Source organism: Corapipo altera, unplaced genomic scaffold (genome assembly GCF_003945725.1).
Source record: "Corapipo altera isolate COAL_440 unplaced genomic scaffold, ASM394572v1 141, whole genome shotgun sequence".
Taxonomy (NCBI): domain Eukaryota; kingdom Metazoa; phylum Chordata; class Aves; order Passeriformes; family Pipridae; genus Corapipo; species Corapipo altera.
Genome location: NW_020884971.1, coordinates 733,451 through 750,060, shown reverse-complemented (window position 1 = coordinate 750,060; position 16,610 = coordinate 733,451). Strand labels below are relative to the sequence as shown.

The window sequence follows — 16,610 nt, the reverse complement described above, 5'->3', positions numbered from 1 at the left end:
AGCTGTTGAAAAATAATTGAATGTAATCATAAAATCCATGAATCATCCAAAGAAAGCACATTTATTAAATGACAATTCATAACCAAGATATTTTGTCTAGTTGTTTTTCTCCTCTTTGGATTCTCTCCTGTTGAAGAAAAAAGCCAGATGTTCCTACAGCAAATCTGAAAAGAGCAGACATCAGGTAAATATCCCATGCAATAGCAGAATATGAATTTTGACATGAGAATTATGAACAAACTCCAAGAGCTTCTGTAAAGTAAAAAATCCCCAAACCTGGTATTTGCCATGATGATTCAGGAAAAACTTTTGCTGTTAAACAACAGCAAAAACTTAACAGCTTTCAAAAGGAGTGAGCAAGGTTTTCATTCTGGTGCAGGTAAAAAATTTCAAATTAGCTCAGGATGCATCTGGTTATTCTTTCTCAGTACCATTTTATGATGGAAGAAATACTTAATGTAATGTCACAATTTCAAAAGCGTTGGCAGAGGTATCCTTTTGGACACAGAAATTCAGTTGTTGGTGTTTTTTTTGTTTTGGTTTGGTTTGATTTTTTGTTGTTTTTTTTTTTCTTTTTAAATCTGCCATTAACTAAACATGAATACAGACAAGATGACTAAATTCCAGTATTAAAAACTGCAGATCATATTATCATGAAGCAGATATTTAAGAACTGAGATTGAGTTAAAAGGTAATCTCATTTTCTGAAGATTGCAATTAAGTAATTTTAGATAAATTCTGCTTTTAGAGGTCCAAAGCAACAGTCAATGCAACCATTATACGAATTGAATTAAGTCCCCCTGACACTGATTGAAATTCAAGCAAACATGAACTTTGCCCTGATAGAAGCTAAAATATTTATATAACAGGCAGAATTGTACCCAGTAAATCCCAAATGTTAGATTAGACAAAAATACATTTTAATCATGTAACTTTATATTAAGCAAACTAAAAAGCTCAACGTTTTCATAGTATTTCAAGAAGAAATTTTGTTTCTATAATCTAAAATTAAAATATTTAAAGACCCACAAAATCCCAGTTTAAGTATGTGTCATTAACACCACCAAGGTGCGAACAGACAAGCTCCAGGTTTATGTGTTACAGCACAGAAACATGTATGAGAATACTGAAAGGACACAAATATTTCTGTTGCAGTGGATCATGCAGACCTGAAAAACTTACTTATATCCTTCTCCTCACATCCACCAAGAGCAGAGAGGGTTTTTAAGCCACACGAACAATTCTTCCTTCAAACAGCAGGTAGTGGCAATGTGAGATTACAGGTGGAACTAACAGGTAATGACTGAAATCCTCTTTATTTCTGCATGACATTTCTCCTGGATGAAGCAGCATCTTTTCTATGGAACACAAGGACTCGTGTTCACCACAGTTAGTGCTACAAATTAACTGCAATCACTGTGCAACCAGCACACATGATACAGCCTTACCCCTGAACTCTACAGGCATTATTTTAGCAATGCAAACAGAGCACTGACCCAGTTCTGCTGCAAAAAAACCCTTTACAAAAGTTCCTATGAAAAAGAAAATATGGTAATTCTAAATTCTGGTCGGATAAGCAGGAAGGAGGGAAAAACCCACTGTGCAGAAAGTTGTGCAGGACAGGATTGCCCAGCCAGCCCCATCCTCTCTGCCCTGGGCCATCAGCACTGCTCTGGAGGCACAGAGCATGGCACAGAGCATGGCACAGAACATGGCACAGAGCATGGCACAGAACATGGTACAGAACATGGCACAGAACATGGCACAGAGCATGGCACAGAACATGGCACAGAGCATGGTACAGAACATGGCACAGAGCATGGCACAGAACATGGCAAAGAACACAACCAGGAGTTCAGAAACTGGCTGCACCATCAGAATTTCAGTGTTTTCTTCCCAGTACTGTTCTCCTCTGCCAGAAGTACTTATTAACCAAGTCTCAAGCTTACACATTAAAAAGGAAAAAGCATCAGGTGGGTTTTCATTCTTACATTAAACACAAACCCCACAATAAATTCTTTTAAAATACAGTTGAACCCTACAGAAGTAAAACACAAAATATCAGTAAATGTACTAAAACAAGCTGATAAAGCAAAATCTGCTTTTATTAACATTATTTTTCTGTTGTACCCTCTCTCATACCTTCTCTGATATGCATATAAACCTTTGAAGAGACAAATATTACCATGGTGTATTTATGAGTGTCCTACTACATTACCTACCATTTAGTAGGACACTCAAAAAATACCTAAACTAATACTTTGAATGTGACACCCACAAAACTTAAAATCTAAGATGCTAATTTTTGGTGACGTGGATTTTCAATCCCTACAATTTTATGGATGAAGAAAGAGGGATGAATGTAAAACAAACTTGAAGGGAAACTACTGCTTTTATGCCACTACCAAAACAGACATGGTGGCACCAGAAATACTACAAGAGAAGCTGGAATTTGCTGTCATAGTGTTATTTAGACATTTCTCTGAGCAGGGTGATGGGACAGAGGGACTGTTGCCATCACTGATAGAGCATCTCCAGCAAGGAGATGGGACACAATGAGCACAGGCTCAGCCTGTGTGTTACAGATAAAGGCAATGCAAACACAAGCTCTGAGTCTATTTCATCAAATAGACTTTGTTTCTATACATTATTTATCTACACCCACATTTCAGTGAAAATGGCTTCGTTGGAATTAATTGGTGCCTTCCTGTGGGTATTTGTTAGAAATCAGTATAACACATCCTCAGGTTTATGTTATATCTGTAGTTTTGTGTCGTTATAGGTATCCAATAATTATAAGTTCAGTTATTTAAGGCAAATAAATATCAAATAAAGACTTACTTGTTTAAATTATCAAATACATGTCAAGGAGGGTTTTTTTGCAGAAGTCTGAGTAACAAATGTACTGCTTTTTTGGTTCTTCCCCTGCTATTTTTCTGAACCCGTGCATTTTTTTAACATTGAGTGGTCTACAATGTTAGGAGACAAAATGAGATAGTTCAGAAATTAAAAATTTAACTCGAGGAAGATGCTGCTATAACTAGAAGTCATGAGGATTTAATGGAAGTCCTCATAAAGTTCTTTTAGTATGATAACAGCAATTATTCCTTTTCTTCCTCATCTGTGATCTCCCCTTCCCCAGTGTACATTTAAAAAAGCAGCCCAGTTTTGTAAGGAAAAGCCCCTTCCAGGTACCCTCATCACAAGCTTAATGGTCCCTGTGAAACCCCTCTCATGTTCCTTCCTGCCCCACCACAGGCAAAAGATTAATGTCTTTTCCACATTTTGAGTTTATTCAAGCCAGAGATGAAGCTACAAAGTTATTTATTCCAATTTCTGACCAACTATACCTGACGTCCCTGAAGAAAAAAGTCTCAGCAATGTCCAACATCCCTTCTTTGGTTGAGCAAATTGGGTGGTCTCTGGTCAGGAGAAAGGAATCTCTGTAGCAGGGGAAAGGAGACAGCAGTGATGGAGTTGGAGGAATAGTTATTGTTTCAACTCCTACACATCAAGCTAAGGTCAGGCAAAAGTAAAGATACCAATCCACACTTGCATCTTTTGAAAAACCCATATTAGAATGAAATTATTGAATCATATGTGATTCCTGTCCATGGCTCTGCTCTGATTTCATACAGTGCCACTGTGCACTGCCCTGCATCCTGCAGCTCCTTGTGCTTTGCTGGGAGGAGGGAGGGAATCTCAGTGGATGTTCTGCTTAGCTCACCGTGGAAGGGACAGCAGCAAGGGGGGAGCAGGAGGGAGAGCTCCTATGAGGACAGCACAGACACAGCACAGCAGATTATGAGGAAAAAAGAGCTGGAGTAGGAGGAACGAGGAACGGGAGCTGCACTTTGTGCTAAGCAGAGCAGAGAGTTGAAGCTGAGAAGGGAAGGATGAAGGGATTTATCTGCAGCAGGCTGGGACAGCAGCACAGAACCTGTGAGGCATAGACACCAGATACATTCTGTGTGCCTGTGGTTTCACAACAGTATCTAACTATCACAACTAACAAGTGGGTTAGTTTAAGAAAAATACTACGGAGTTTTAAATGTTTAAGAACACACTGGAACAAGAATCCCAGAATGTGCTGATTTGTCCCACAAGGATCATCGAGTCCAGCTCTCAGTCCTGCACAGGCCCATCCCCAGGAATCACCCCCTGTGCCCCAGAGGATCAGCCAAACTCTCCTGGAGCTCTGGCAGCCTTGGGGCTGTGCCCACTGCCCTGGGGAGCCTGGGCAGTGCCCAACCAGCCTCTGGGGAAAGAACCTTTTGCTGAGATCCAACCTGAGCCTGCCCTGACACAGCTCCAGCCATTCCCTGGCTGCTGTCCCTGGTCCCCCCAGAGCAGAGCTCAGTCCCTGCCCCTCCTCTGCCCCTGCCCAGGAATTGGAACTGCACTGAGGTCTCCCCTCAGTCTCCTCTGCTCCAGCTCAACACCCCAAGTGCCCTCAGTGTCCTCACACGGCTTCAGATCAAGGCCCTTCCCCATCTCCGTGTCCCTCCTTTGGACACTCTCTAGTGGCTTCAGATCTTTTTTATATTGTGGTGCCCAAAACTGCACACAATAATGACTCTTCATAATGCCTGCAAATGTCAAAATACTCTGCAGTTGATTGAAGCCTCCCCCTCCCTGCAGCAAACACACTGCCCTTACCTTGCTGCTTTCCCCCTCCTTCACGCTCAGCTTTTCTTTAACCTCCCACAACTGCCCTCCCACTCTGCAGCACCATTTTTCTCCTCACATTTCCCAGGCTGCTCTAAGATGGTACCAAATTCACAGGGCAGGACAAAAGTGCTGCTCTCCTTATGTTATTTCCAGCCCAATGATGGACATCTGGACCTCAGTAGATCTGCTGTAACATCATACAATCCTTTTTGGACCCAGTACCTGAAAGCCACACGTATTTCCCTTTAAGTAAGATGATAAACTCCTCTGTGCGTTTGCAGCACACAAGGCCAGCAGTCACAGCCTCCTCTTCTGCTTTCACACCAGCCTGAACTGTACTGCAGCTGCATCTTCCACACAGAGCAAATATGATTCAAATGCACTTTCAATTTGTACACTTCTAAAAGGAATGAATAATGATAAACCCCACATACACCTCACCAGCAATCAGCAAGGAGAAGCTGTGCCACTTATGTTTCAAAGTGTATCTGCACACAGCACAAGATCAAACGGGGGAAAGGATGCTTTCCTTTCCTGCTCTGAGAGACTGAAATGGCACATAACAATGTCCAGCTGCAAAACTATGATCCTGTGTTTTTGGGAGTGCATCCTGTGGCATTCACTCTGGAACAGCATCTCAGGATGCTCTGCCCACATACCCAACGTGGGATTCTGCCTCTGTGGTTAAGGAGGAGCTGTAGGAAGGTTTGTTCATCTTCCCACAGCTCAGGTGCTGCACAACCACTCACAGCACTGAGGGAACTGACTCCATGCTTCCAGAAGTTGGGAATGCTGCTGCTTCCTAAGTGCACATGCCCTCTAAGTGAAGAGGAGGAATTCTACCTCAAACCAGCATCCAGGTCCTACAGAAAGGAACCCACCCAGAAGATTATCCACCTTTCCTTTAGCTCAGGTGAGGATTCAGCATTGTCTTCACAGGAGTCCAAACTGAGAAAGAATGCTGTTTGACAGAGCTGTTTGTGATCACATTATAAAGCTTAAAAAGGAGGTGAGGAAACAAAGAAGTGGCTCCTGCATTCAGCAGTGATACTGCATAACTTTACTCTTCTTTAAACAAGGCCAAAGGTGGCATGGCTCGAACCACAACAATATCATGGGGTTACTGCTTTCTCTCCTTCTTATTTTGAAGGACAAAAATGGAAAATAGTTTTCTTACAGTCAATAAAGTCCAAATCATAAAAGTAAGAATTACATGGTCAATACTATTCATTGAGCTGTACATTTGTCCCAAAAAGCAGAGAATGTATTCCTGGTAATGGCAGAGCAGAACATGAAAATAAAAGGTCTAATTCTGAAATTGGTCTGTTTATAAATATATTGCAAGAGGATAATGTATTTCTCATATACTTTCCAGTGGTAGCAGTGAAGCAATGAAAGCTGCAGTATTAAACTTGCTGCTTACTCATCAATTTTCACATGAGACTCTCACTGGCAAGTGGCCCAGACACAGAGGTGTTATTGTAGTTACTACTTCTGTACCCCAAACAATGTTGACTATTTAATCATTGAAGTGTTTCTTTCTAACTAGGTATTTTCAACTATTGGGTCTGACAGAACTGAGAGAACTCTTCTGTGCATAGGTTTGCTCAAAGAGATGTTGATCATGGACAAATAACTTCAATTTTCATGTTTTAAGATAGTTGTATCCTTAAATACAAATTCACAGTTCCTTTGCCAGTAAGGAGATGATATGAAGCATTGAACTTGTTATCAGGGAATGAAAAAGTAGAAGTCCCACATCTCGTTCCCAATTTCAGTCATATTTTCTCTCACATTGCATTTTTCATTGCCCAGTTAAGTCAGGCAAACAATACTGAGAGTGTTCACAAATGTTTGAAAAATATTTCTGCTCCTGAAAATCAGTATTTTTTTTTGGTTGACAACCCTGTGTTTTGGGGATAAGCAGGAGAAAGGAGAATTAAATGCAAAAGTGTACTATTAATAGACAAATCACTTTGGTTTCAGTGCTTTCTGTACGTGCCAGGTAATTATAAATCTGGGATCCAAGCATGTAGTCAACATGGAAAGGGAAGGTTTTAAGTATCTAAGTATTCCTTAGACTTACTTATCTCCTGCTACCTGCCTGATGCAAGGGCCTTTTCCAATTCCATGTCAGGAATGTCAGATGTCAGGAAAGGCCCCTGCCCTGCACAGAACCCCCTCACTGCACAGAACAGGATATGCAGGTGGGGACCAAAAGCATTCTCTGTAACAATCTGACTCTGTGGCAAAAAGTCAAGCTACAATGCCTGTGTAGTATCAAGAACTTTACTCCTTCAGTGCACTCAAGTGTTAAATTAGTTCAGCCTCGCAAGGCAGTGGTCACCATCTTTATAAGAAAATACGTCATTTCAGCAAGTTCTACCATTACCATAGTGCCTCATTTATCCTAATGTTAATCTAGAAGAGACTCCTCTTTTCAGGTCTCCCTGGACTGAGCAATGTCAGTAACTAACTCAGCCTCTGAACAATTTTGGGTGTTTGGGGTTTTTTTAGCAACAGCTCACCAATGTTCAAAGATCACAGCATTTTAACAACCCTCACTCAGCTCTGTTGCAACAACCAGACTATGAAATAAAAGCTCTAGACACTCTTATTAACACATATATTAAACTCACTATATGTGCAAAGGATTTAAACTTATCTTAAACTGACAAGTTCTGCCTTTTTTGTCATTGTTATTCTGCTGCATGAGGCTTTGCACAGTTGAGCAATGTCAGACACAACATCAATTCTGAATAAACAGGAGTTCACAATGCCCACGTTCTCCAGGCTATTACAGGAATTGCGGCTTCATCCAATCTCAAATCCCAGTGCCCATTTAAAAGCTCTAACCCTATAATTAAATGTAGGTCAGCTTAAAAGTGGACAGTTCTTTTCAGGCTTTCTCCAGAGCTCTCAGCTCAGCCCTCAGCAATTCTGCTCTTTTATCTCCCAGGGCTGACAGATGGCTGTTAAACCAGGGGGTTCCTGGTGAAAACTTTTAACGCAGAGAAAAGGGTACAACTGTGTAGGAGGAGATACTTAAAAGAGAATAAATCTGTCTGGCTTGCTTTCTTTAAAGCTAGAATTCTTCCCTTGCCCAAGACATTCTGAGGACAAGTTTAACCCAGGGTAACTCCTCTGTATTCTCACGACCTTACACCAAGGAGGATTTTGACCCAAATTGTTTGAGACATGCCTGGAAAAATAACCCTCTATTTTGATTCCCAATCCTGCTGCACAGAGGAAAATCTTTCTTGTCACTCCTTCCAGCTCTCACATCTTAAGTTTTGTCTAGAGGTTCTCCCCTGGCTTTGCTCACCCCTCCCAGCCATTCCTCACAAGGGCAGGCCCCAGCAGACTGTCCTTTGCCCCATGGGCTTCACTCTGATACACCTCTGTGTGTTGGGAGAACCTGCCCTTGGGTTTTGGGATCTTTTCTCACCAGAACAGAGAGGCACTACCATAATAATCAATGTCTGACTTGAGACAGGTAAATTTGGGCAGGTTTTCCACTTCACTGTGTGCTTTTAAAGCTCAGAGACTCACAAAGGACTCAGATTATTTTTCTTAAAAAAACTTTTTATGAGACATGCAGGGGTATTGGGGACTGGGAAAGCCAAGAGGAACAGTGAAACCCTAAAATATAGGGAGAAGCAGCTCAGGGATGGAAACACTGTCATGTAGCTCTACAACACACAAACCAGTTGGTTTCTCACCTCGCACTTTATTCTTTTTCAACTCAGATCTATTTAAATCGCAATAGAACTTGGCTCACTGAGGCTTTTGTTCAGTTAGCACAACTTCATAGAATAAATGAAATCATATACATTTGCCATACCTTTGTGTACGAGTTTAAGAATGTTTAATACTCTTAGTCATTATACTATTCTTGAAATTGCCTCAGTGTGAAAAGAATACACTCATTTAATTTTCTTTTTACAGTACCCTATACCCTTTTCTTACCTTTCCAAGAAAAATCCCAATGTATTCTTACTGTTAAGCATTCAGATATTCATTATCAAGCTATTCTAGAAGACATCTACACATCTTAATCTTTTGTTGTGAAATCAATTCAAAATTTAATTACTGAAGATTAAAGACTCCCTAATTTAGCTGTAATTTTTTTCAGTCAGTGTAAAAACACTAATACATCATTCATACTAATACATAATAAATCACTAATACATCATTCAAACTACAAAAACAAAAACAATCTAAATGGACACCTAAATTCCTCATATTTAGGCAAGTTTTCAACTTCAGATGTTTTATCACTATGAAGAATGAAGAAAGCGTCTTCTACCCAGTTTAACATACAGCTAATGTCATGGTTTGAGATAGCCCCAAAATCCAATTCCCTAGTCCTAGCCCCCTTCCACATCTCAACCCAATGTGAGATGGGTTTTTCCAGACAAAACACAACCAGACTCAGAATGGGGGAAAGGGAATATATTACAATGACTGTACAAATAAATACTATAACACATTATACACACGATCACAACTCTCTCTACCATGACATATAGTATTTACAATGGATCAGATCTCTTCTCCCCTCCAAATAAAAGTCCAGGAGGGAAGAAGGACAGATCCCTTCCAGTCTCAAAACAGCAGGAGTCTCTTCCAAGGCAGCAGGTTCTCCTCATCTCATGCATGCAGCAGCTGTGGCTGGCTTTCTACCAGCACTCACGAGGGAGGTATCCAAGCTCCCTTGGCCCCCTTGATGCAGGCAAAGGGTCTTCCTCTGTGGGCTACATCACCCCAGACAAAGGTCGCTATCACCACGGTCATATCATGAGCACAGGGGGCTTCGTGACGGTCTGGTATCTCCAGGAGATTCAAGCTCCTTGCAGGGCCTCTGTGCCCTGTCTCAGGCTGCCACCTTGGCAGCAGTGTGAGGGGGGAGCCAAGGTCACCCCCTCTGCATTCCTCTCCATCCCGGTCCAGCTTCCCAGGACGCTCTGAGCTTCTCAGCTCTTCTCTCTCTCTCTGGTGCTGCATGTCCAAAACTGCTCTCCAAAATAGGAGTCCATGTCCCTCCTTTCCAAGAGGGGTCTCAAAGAAGTTTTTGGGGAGTCTGGTATCAGAACTCTGTAGCTCTGCTGCTGGCTTCTGCTGTTTCTCCGGTTCAGGTCTTATCAGTTGGCTTTTAGCCATAACCTCTGGACGCTGCCGCCGCTTCTGCTCTGTCTCTGCTCACTCACAATGGAAAACATCCCCCAGCTCACAACTACAGACACATAGTCCAGCTTAACACTGTTCCAAGTCTCTGTAGCCCTCAAGGGGGGGGGGGGGGGGGGGGGGCAGAGGCCCCCCCTTGAGGGCTCCTGCCCTCTCCTTGTGGCTCCTACAACATGGCCACTTCTCCTACAACCAAAACTACAACTCATCTCTTCCGGTGCTTGTGATATGTTTACATTTTTTGCAGGAACTTCAAAACTTCCAGGGGTTTCCACCCCTTGGGGGTTACCACTCTTCTTAGCCTCTGGGGGGAAAACAAGATCCAAACCACTACAGCTACTCAACATGCCCAGGAAAAAAAAAGAGGCAAAACACAACACCCCCAAAGCACCAAGGTCCTTTGTACTGGACAGTTTTCATTTCCCCAAGGAATTCTCATGTAATGACATTATTCCAGACATTTAGGGTCAACAGACTATTCAAGATAAATGAGCTATAACCTAGAAAAGAATCCATACTTAAGCACTTGCTTCTCACCTTCCCTTTGCTCTCTCACTTATATTTTTGCAAGGCATTGTCCCAACCCTCATAGCACTGCAGTGAAATGTTCTGGTCTGGATCTGGTGTTGTTATAGACACTAATCCACAAATCCACATTATTTCTGCATTGCTCCATAAACAGATCCCATATTTTCCACGTATATTGGCACAATGCAAACTTCTGATGTCATCCCTAGGATGATTTAACACACATTCACCAACTGCAGCTCGATTTGTTCATTCTTGATAACAATGTCTCTGTCAGTAACTGCACTACAAACTCACTCCAGCCAAAACCAGGTCTGGATGCTAAGGAAGAGAGGAGTGAATACTGTATCCTTCCATTGGAGTAAGTTTTGACAACTTTCATTATTCTGGAATTAGAGTCTATCTCCCTCCCCTGCTCTTTTACTCATACTAGTACCAAAACACAACCTGGAGCGTTTCAGCCATCATGGAGTTGAGTACAGCAAGATGTGCCCTGAGCAGGACACCTGAGGGGACTCCTCATGCCCTCAGTCTCTGGTTTAGAGCCAAGATATCTGATGCAGGATTTGGGTGGTGCTTTCTCTTGGCTTCAGAAGAAACCAGACCAATTCCTGGCTCTTTGCAAGTCAAACACCTTTGCACCCCAACTCTCCAGCACACTGAAGGCACAATAACAGTCTTCGATCTTCCGTGTCATTCCTGGCCATCCCTCCTTTCCTCAGTCATATTGAATTGAAAATATTAAGTTCATATTCACTTGATTACCAACTAGAAGGTGTTTTCTTCTTCTTAGACACCTAGAATTGTGCATAATTCAAGTCCTAATTCAGAGCAGCCTTTCCTGATAACAAAAAACCCCAAGTACATGAATGTTGACATGAAAAACACCTTGTGTGCTGAGTTCAGTTCTCCTCCTTGAACACACTCCCACTCATCCATGTGGAGGAGAACAGCTCTGCCAAGTGGAGCTGGAACTCAAACAGCTCAGTCAGGCCAGTGAAATATAGTTATTTATCCTATTACACAGCAAATATTTAAGTAGTTAGAAGAATACAGGTCAAAAGTACTGATGGTGAACCAGTGCATTCTGTGTTCTCCTCCCTCAGAATTATTGGTATAACTTTTTCAATAGGTATATTCTCTATATGCTCAGCAAACATACCTGCGAACAAGTCTCTCACAAAGCAAGCCAGGTCCTCTTTTAATAAAGCAATTAAACCATCACCCATTCCTTCCAAGTTATTATTGCCACTGGAAACATAAATGATGAAAAACTCTCCAAGGTTGTTTGCAAATACTGAACTTGACTTTCAAAGTTAGGCACCAATCCATGGAAACAAACCAATGTGGAACAGAAATCCCTGTGACATATCCAAACATCCTGCAGGCAGCAGGTGCCTTCTCCTCTGGTGTCTCATGATTCACAGCCTTACAAGAAAAAGCCTTCTCATATAATGGATATGGGTAATAATTTAAAATAGTTGTTATATTCCTACTCAGATGCCTTCAATTCTACATTCAATAGGCCATGGGTACACATGGAGAAGCTCTGAACACTCAGTACTGGTGCATTAATTTAGCTGAAAGCTGGGTTACTGGCAAGCCAGAAGTAACGGTTGATGCTAATCTTGCTTCTGATTTCCAGGGAATTAATACTGAAGAGTGTACATTACTACAAATTGCTAATTTGGAGATCTTTTCTTGGTCCTTCACTGTTCTTCAAATATCTTTGGACAAAGACATATCCTTCCTGTCAGAAGTTCACATCTTTGTTTCAGAACAGAGCTGAAATTGTCACAAGGGCAGTAAATTAAAGTTTTAAATTTTTCAAACCAGAAGGGAAAACCCAAATTCCACAGCAATGTCCTGTAAGACATCACTTCCTGCTTCCAGCACATTGATTTATTTTTTAAGACAGAACAGAATCTGCTACAGTCTGTCTTGCCTTTTCTATTTCCAGAATAGTGTTGGTCTCCTCAGACTCATCCTTTGGCATCCTCCTTGGGACAAACCACAGGTGGCACGAAGAGAAAAATCTTATTTGTAAAATATCTCAGTTTGTGGAAAAAGAAAGTCAAATGCATAGAAACATAAACACGAGCTGTACCTCTGTATTCCTGCAGCCAAGTGAGCTTCAAGGAGATCTCTGAAGAGGAGTAACAAAGGTAAATAAAAACTAGAAAATGGATTTGGTAACAAAATATTTATTTTTTTCAGAACTCTTGAGATTCTATTTGAGGACAAAGCAGTGTTTTAATTTCAATTGTTAACATCTTGCATGTGAGAATTCTGTTCTAAAGTCTGGACTGTGCAGTAGAGCACAGTCATGCTTTCCTCTGTATGTTTTTATCACTTATTCTCTTGGAATCTTCAAAACACTGGGAATTCATGATCTTAGGAAACTGGTTTAGCATTAACAGTAAAAAATTAAATTATGATTAGGTAAACATAAACAAATCACACACTTCACTCCAGCCTTGGCTGCTGTGCCTGCTGCTAATTTGTAATCAATTTTTAACTAATCTCCCTGGGCCTTTTGCAAGCCAATACAGTTTCCCTAATCCACACATGGTGTGGGCTGCTCTCTTTGAGCCTGCCCGCAGTGCTCCACTTCCAACAAGGTCCACGTGTTTTTACAGAGAACAGAAATTTAAAAGTGAATTATGAGCACATTCCCAGATCCCCTTGTACCTCCGTCAGTGTGGCAAAGCCAACAACAAACCCAGAGAAATAAAGGAGTGCAGTTTCTCCTTGGAGAAAGGCATCATGGAAGCCCTTCACACGAACCCAGTTTCAGTAGGACATGAGGTATATTGAAAATTATTCAACCTTCAATCCCTGAAAAATATGGAATGCATATTTGATGGTGCAAATAAACAATGAATAATTTATATTATATATATATAGTACAAATCCAGTGGTTGCCACGGGCATTATTGATTTCTACACCCAGAGCAGAACCATGGAATGGTTTGGGTTGGAAGGCACCTTAAAGAGCATCTCATTCCAACCCCCCTTCCATGGTCACAGAGGAGTGGAAACTTCATGGAAGCCTCTCAGAAAAGGCAAACGAGAGAACTACAGAGATTTAGTGACCCAAAATCAGTGGAAGAAAGGATCCCTTTTGAAAGGGCACAAAGGTGGAGGGTGACTTAGGTACCAACCTCACTTCAATCTGTTCCAATAGTTCTGTGAGAGCTTTCTGTGCTCTCCTTCCATTTCTCTTGCTCAGATATTTCAGTAGTTTCTGTTCCTCAACATCAAGGAAAAAAATTCTGTAATTTTTAAAGTTCTGATAAATTTGAGTTTCAATCATCACAGTGAAGAACTGAATTTATTCACAGGTAATTTTATAAATACCTAGCCAAAATGAGCACAGGATGCCCTCAGAGGGCACTACAGTCCAATAACTTGGGCTTTGTACTCAGTTCTGCAGGAGTCTATTGGTCATTCCAATAAATGACCATTAACTAAGTCTCCAATTAATTCTTCATTCAAGCAAAAGTGTTCTTGTCACCACAAGTGAAGAATTCCCCACTTGAAGAGAAAAGCAGAAAGTCCAGCTACAAATTATATTTGAAAAAGAAAAGAAAAATACCTACTTTCCAACAGAGAGGAATGTCTACTTTTTTGTTAAAGAAATTATTCACCAAATTACTGTTACAAGTACTAATAGAGCCCAGCACGGCTAGTACCAAAATTATCCTTATAGAATAGAATTAAACACCCTACACACATTTAAAATAACCAACTAATCCAAAATTAAGATTTTTTTCCAAACTATAAAAAAAAATTAAAAAAAAAGTCAAACTCGAGACTCCATTCAGCATCCAACAATATTACTGAGGTTTCTGCTTAAATAAGATGTGGGACAGGACTGTGGATTCCACCACCCCAAGAGCTTTAAAAAGTCCTGCCCAACCCTCTCAGACTTGACATTGTTCCAGATTTTCATCACCATGGCCAAGCTGAACTCTGGTCTGTATTTATGACATGTCAAATCTTCAGTGGATCCTTCCCAGCACAAAACACAGCCCAGAAATTTAATGTAGAGGATCAAAATAGAAAATTCACAGTACTGAATTTACACACTCTAAATCATTCCTCCTTAACACCATGCAATGACCTTCCCTAGGACAGGAATAAAGACTGCAGAGTAAAGAGAACTGCCACTGGTTTATTTCTGATTTTAAAGAATAAGTTTTTAAATATTCAGAGTAAAAACACTGAAAATTGAACAACCTTCAGTATTTGGTGTTAAGTACTGAATATCACTTAATATCACTCGTCATTCTTCTCTCCTGGTCTAATTCCAGCATGACTGACATTTTTCCATTTCCATAACATCAAGTCTGTCCCGCTTAAAATATCTTATGAAATACAACACTCAACATTGGCATCAACGTGAGGGAAAATAACGCCTGTGTCATCAGGAACCTTGTGTGTCATCCAAGAGGAAAACATCCAACATTCTTCCTTTTCTCCATCTGCTTGATAAATTAAAAATTGTAGGCACTGACCATCAGTTTTGCAGAATTATTTATCTCATCTCTATGGACTTACTCAAGTGTGAGCACAAGTTTTAGGTATTTGCACACTGCAAACAAACCTGTCACCAACTGGATCTGTTTGGGCACCTGATGCAGCTGTGCTTTTCCTCCTGCCCTGTGCCTCCCACACAGCCCTGTTCTCCACTCACATATACCTGGGGTTCAGCTGGAAGCCCATTTTCACCCTCCAGAGCTGGACTTGAGCAACCAAGAGCAGAGCCCACGCAGACCTGACTTGCCACCAGCCCAGGATTTGCTCCTTGCCCTCTCTCAGTGCTCTGTTCCCCTCGAGCTCTCTGCTTTATCCTTCCCCTCTGTGTTGAACACACCGAGTTATGGCACAGGACAGGCACAGGACTGACTGGCACCACAAATTTTTTCAGAGCAAAGTAAGTTCCCTTTGGAAACTAATAAACAACTTCACTACTTTTCTCTGAAAAAAAAAAGCCGTCCCTGTTAAAGGCTTTCCTGGACTCACCAACCCACTCTAAGTGCTTTATGGTGCATTTTCCCTCTCCTCTGGTTGGAGGATGCAGATGCCCAGCACAATAGGAGGAGGGGAAAAAAATAAAAGGAAAATTAAAAGATCATTTTCCTCCCAGAATTCTCCTTTAACCCTCCTGCAGAGGCAGAGGCCTGTGGGGGCTTCTCCAGCAGTGATTCACAGCCAGCAGCTTATCCTGGAACAGCCACAAGCCTGGAGACTGAAAGTTTGGTCTCCCACACAAATAGGATTTGGTCTTCTGAAGGCTGAGTACACTGAACTCCTGGGGACTTCAAAGCACAAATAAGCACAGCCACTCTTCTGGCTCTTCTGGGGGTCTGGGGGGTTTCTTTGTTTGTTTGTTTGGATTTTTTTTAATATATATAGTGCTGCCTAAGGTCTGTTTTCCGGCTAACTCATTTTCACATGAATTCTACTTGTCTGTACTACTATTTGCTGTTCAATCTCAAATAAGCTAACCACTTGATAACAGTAGAACTGCTACTAAATCTGTTTCAAAACTTTTTTAAAGTGTGTGGAAAGCATTTAGAAACTAAAAAGCCTAATAAGATTATCTTCCTTTGAGTCTCCAATCCCCCATGAACATCCTCAGCCTCTACTGCCAGTGCATCTCAGGACATGTCATCTGCTTCAGAGCAGAAAATTCCGTATAGGAAGGAAATCTTGTACAGCTTCAAACATGACCAATATAATTCCTTTTTTTCCTCATTCCCCTACCACCAAGTGTAAGTGAGGTGTGTCCTAAAGGTACAAGTGCATCAGGAAATATAATTATCTAGTTCTGTTCACAGGTGTTGAGTGCAGCCATTTCCACAAAGAAGTTTTATTTCTGTCTAACAAAAGGAGTTGAAATCCCATTCCTACCAAAAGCATCTCCTCAGAGCCTGCCTCTGAATACCTGAATGCTGCATCATCAAATCTTTGGGGTATAGTGATCTTATGACACCAATGGCTAATTGCCACCAGATGAAAGAATGTAAGGTGACACTGTTCATTTCAGCACACCAAAAAATGCATTTGAGGAAAATTGGTGGGAAAAGGTACATCTTGAAACATGATGTGAGAAAATACTCTTCTCCTGGCAGCATTAGATAAATAATAATGAAAGTTGGATTACAAATTATTGCTACTGAAATAAAAAAAAGAAGGGTATGATATCTGTTTCAAAG

The 16,610-nt window shown here is 41.2% G+C and overlaps 1 long non-coding RNA gene across 3 annotated transcripts in view; it reads right to left on the bottom strand.

Moving 5' to 3' along the window:
- Window positions 1-61: 61 nt before the first annotated feature.
- Window positions 62-16,610, bottom strand: part of LOC113957561 — a 94,695-nt gene continuing 78,146 nt past the window's right edge. For all 3 annotated transcript variants that reach the window (XR_003531210.1, XR_003531213.1, XR_003531211.1), the window contains one exon: window positions 62-164. This is a non-coding gene — a long non-coding RNA (uncharacterized LOC113957561). The remainder of the gene's footprint in view (window positions 165-16,610) is intronic.